The sequence below is a fragment of the Pyrgilauda ruficollis genome, unplaced genomic scaffold (genome assembly GCF_017590135.1).
Source record: "Pyrgilauda ruficollis isolate IOZ18807 unplaced genomic scaffold, ASM1759013v1 scaffold15, whole genome shotgun sequence".
In the NCBI taxonomy this organism is placed as follows: Eukaryota; Metazoa; Chordata; class Aves; order Passeriformes; family Passeridae; genus Pyrgilauda; species Pyrgilauda ruficollis.
Genome location: NW_024513654.1, coordinates 6,600,848 through 6,605,536, shown reverse-complemented (window position 1 = coordinate 6,605,536; position 4,689 = coordinate 6,600,848).

Sequence of the window (4,689 nt, the reverse complement as noted above, 5' to 3'; positions counted from 1 at the left end):
AAGAACAGGACAGGACTTAGAAATGTGTACTGCCCTGTGATATTTTATGTCTGCTTCCTAGGAACATCCCCCAATCCAGGTAACTTTTATTTTCTTTGAACCCATTATCCCCTTTTTCCTCAATGAAAGCTACAACATTCAGTACTAGGGTGATTTTAGGGCCAGATAAAGCCCTTATTACCCCAGATGTTGGAATTTCCTCCCTCAGTCTATAACAGCCATATGTTACCAGCAACACTTTTTTTCCACCAAAGAAAATATTTTTTTCATTTGTCAGGAAATCATTCCATTATGTTCTGTGTACATTCCATTACATTCTATCTACATTCTAGCTACATGGCCTATCACTTATGCTTTCTAAATAAAGTACACATGTAAAAAGAAATTAAAATAGATCTCCCACAATTTGGGACTCAGGTAATGAAGATATTGGTTCAAAACCCAACTCATCAGTCTTGCTCTGAAGCCCAAGGAATTTTATCCTTTTTCTCAGAACCATGTTTAAGAAAATTAAATATTATTATTATTATTATATCACACATTGGCTTACCCAGGGATTCCAGTACCTGACTGTTTCCAAGTCATGTACATGCCATATCAGGGAAAAAACCCAAACCCAAAACTTGGCTAAGGATCTCTCCTGGTCTGGGCTGAGATAGAGCTCATTTTCTTCCTAGCTGCTGGCATAGTGCTGTGTTTTGGATTTAGCATGAGAATCATGCTGATAATGCACTGATGTGTTTAGCTGTTGCTAAGTAGTGTTTATTCGAAGTGAAGGACTTTCAGTTTCCCATGCTCTGCCAGTGAGGAGGTGATGAAGAAGTTGTGAGGAAGTAGGGCCAGGATATGACCCCAACTTGCCAAAGGGATATTCCACACCACAGAACCGGAGGGAGCTGGCCAGGAGCCACTGGTCACTGCAGGAGGATGGGCTGGGTATGGGTGGATGGCAAGCAGTTGCATTGTGTATCACTTTTTTCTCTTTCATAAATGCTCTGGGATCTACAGATTATGTCATGTAAATTCTTACTCTCTGTGTGTATCTATACACAAACAAGTGTTTGCATTCTCTTTTTAAACAAGTGTCCCTTTCAAACAATATGGAATTCTAGATATACCTTTTTAAAGCACAATACTAAGTTTAGAAATCCATGTAAGAAGTCTGGCTTGATCTCTTGACTCAGCTGTTGACAGCAAGTAAGCAGGTAATTTCGGCAGCACTGAAATAATTTTTATCAGTGAATTAACAAAACCAAAATCCACGACTTTCTTTCTAGAGCAGAAATAAGATGAGATAGATATTTTAAAAATTTATTTTCCAATGATACTCATCTGGTGATTTGTCTATCCCCATGATGCAGGTTTTTGGCTTGAAAGCAGTATTAGGAAAAAAAATCCTTGGGAATTGCCCAAAAAGCAGAATCATACAAGGCTCAGAAAGTTGGTAACTGTAAAGAGTCTATATGTGACCCCTTTTCCCATCACATGACTATTTTCCAGTCGAGTTCTTCAGTGTGGCTGCTCCTCTCCCGCTGGGAACTCGAGGGCTGGGTGAAGGGAGAGCGAGGTGACAGCTTATTCAAAAGCCAGCGCTCCCTGCCTAGTTTTGGCACATTTTCTGCAGGTGCCTGGCACTATAGCCACAATAGGCTCTGGAAGAGAGGATTCAGACCTGTCAACAGCTACAGGAGGCAACTGCACAGCTTTGTCTTACAGGCTAACTTCATTGTCTGCTGCTCTGAACCCTGCAGCACAGGCACCCGTTAATGAGATGAGCCCCTTTTCCCTCCATTTGTTCCTCCCTCTGTTTCTCTTGCCTTTCTGTAATGATTTCACTTGATCGCATTGGTTGCTTTCTAGTGGGGATTGCTCCAACAATCAGATAAGATAATTGCCTGTAGAATACTGCTCAGCAACAACTATTACTTCCTTTGCTGAAAATGTCAGAGCAATTGAAAGCTCTTAGTGAAGTTCAAGAACAAGGAGGCAAAGAAGAGGCAGCTCCTCTATAGGTACCTATCTGTGTATATTTAGCAAGTTTGCAGTGGCCAGCTCTCCTGGGTGATTTTACTTTATGAGCAACATTCTGAGCAGAATTTATATTTTCATGACTTTTAATACAACCTAAACAATGTAAACATACACACCAAGTATTTCTCACATGTACTAGCTTTGGAAGACAATATTATAGAATTACCTGGTCTGCATTTTCTCCAATTCCTATTCCATTTCTAGAGACCAAACTAATGCAATTTCTTTTTAATCTTAAAATTTAATCTTAAAATACTGTCTTCATGCAAAAGTTTCTGAGGTGAAATGACAGCTGATAGAAAAGTGACATACCAAGAGAAGGTAATTTAAATATTGCACTCCAAATGTAAGTACAATTAAAATACCAGAAATTGTTTGGGCCACTATTTAATTCACTTCTGCATCTGAAACATACACTGCCACTGCCAAAAACTACGTGATGTTACGCCCTGATGAACAATTCAAGAGCAAACCCAAAGACATAATGCTTTTTATCACTAAAGCATACAGGCTCTAGAGATTTTGTATGACATCAAGATCTCCATTCATTTGACTGACAGGGCAAATAAGCAAAGAAAAAAAAACACATGCAAAAATTTACTCAGAGCACAACTGGAAAAACTGCGCAAAACCTCATCCTTTATTCTTTGCCATTTCTTGTTTTTCCTATACTACCTATGCACTGTCAACAATAATACACCATCACATAGCCATAGCTATCAATTCTTTTTACTGTGAATTTCATAAAGAATAAATAGCTTTTGAAAGCTTCTTAGAGTTCTGTGAAAAGAGCAGAGAGCTGAATCAGCAGCTGGATCATTACAGGCTATTCATATGCTGAGTTACTGAGGAACCAACATAGGGAAATTCCTTATTCTTTGGAGAGGAACTCCAACATAGGCAACCACATGACAGTTGATTTTTGCAGCATCATGGGACTACAGCACCCAAATCAGTGACTGATATCTGGAGAGATACAGGCCCCAGTCTTGCAATATTATTCAACCAAACTTAGACTAGTTTAACTATGTTGAGCCAGATGTACAACTTGTTTATACAGTGGATGTTTCAAGGTTGTGTTTTGCTATATAAAACTATGTGCAGTAGGACTTGCTCCTCAAAAACCTGAATTAATCATAGTGTGGGTATCCAATTAAATCAAGCACTGATTTCTGAAGTCCATTTTAACTTATTCTCAATTACTTAGAGGTTTTTGCTGGATGATAAGTTTTGCAGCAGTGAAGTAAAAGGATTCTGTAGACATATTAAATATAATTTCCTCTTATTCTTTCATGAGTATAGTTTGAAAACTTGATCATTGCAAGAGGCACAATTTTTTTTTTTTAATAGTGCCATAACTTGTTTGTCAAAATTGAAGTTGAAATTCTGCCTAAAATTTCAACATGAAGAACTGTCATACAGGAAACTGAGAGTAAGTGATCTCTCTTTGTGTCTGAAGCTTAGGCTGGCAGTCTGACTCTGGAGCCCTTGACAAAAACTCACACTTCTGGAGAAAAGCTGGAAGTGGTAATTGCTACTGATGCTTGTCCTGAAACAACTTGGCCTTTGAATGAACTCCCATTACAGGGCAGACTAGTGCAGGAGCTTCACAAACACTTCATGACAGTCCTGAAAAAATGACCCTTTAGAAGCAGGAAATACAAAAGCAAAGCTCTGCTATCTTCTGACAAGGAGCCAGGGATTTAAGATGTTCCTGTGCTCTTTTTCTTGATTCTCATCCTCACAGAATATAGGTAGAATTAAAACAAAATTGAGAGCCATGCTGTTTATTAAGATGTTTTGCTGCAAGTAGGCAGTAATCCAGCTCAGATTTAAGCCTAAAAACCTTTGAATTTGTAGATCATAAGCTTGATATTCACATGAGGTGAGGAGTAGATGATCCAACAGTCCTTTGTGAATTTCAGCTAGTAAGTGCCAGGATACCATTTAACTTTTAAAATAGAGCAATAGAAAGCACTTCTCAAAATAATTTCATTGTGTCACCTACTTATACACAGAATGTTCTAGTCTGTGTGTGATGGCCTGCTTCTCTCCCCGTGGAGCAGGTAACTGAGAATTATTAAACTGGCACAGTCAAAACACACTCTGACAAAGACAACTGTGTACACTTGGTACTACTCTTGGCTTAGTCACTAGGCATCAGCAAGTGACAAAAAGTACATCCTCTTTCTTTGCTGAGGAACATGATGAATTTTATGATGGATATTTGAGCACATTAGGTGTAGTGATTGTTTTCTTGTTGAAGCCTGATGAGTTTTACACACAGTCCTTCTTATTGCTTTAGATGCATTTCACAAAACAAATGCATATTTACTACCTTCTTCCTGTTCTACAGTCTTCTATCAAAACCCTCTTTTTCTCACTCCTCCCCTCATGTTGTTACATTAGCTATTTGTAAGAAATGGAGATTAGAATAAAGTTAAAGGTACATTCCTGTCAGTGTAACAGACAACGAGTAGACAATATTTTGAGTGGATAACAAGCATATTTTCTAATAAATAATACATCCTGGCAGAAATCTGACACTGAATTCTATTCTTCAGCACAATTCCAGTTACGCTCCATTGAACCATAACTTTTCTTACACTAACATAATGAAATACACCATATCAATACACCATAGCCAAACAGGGTTGT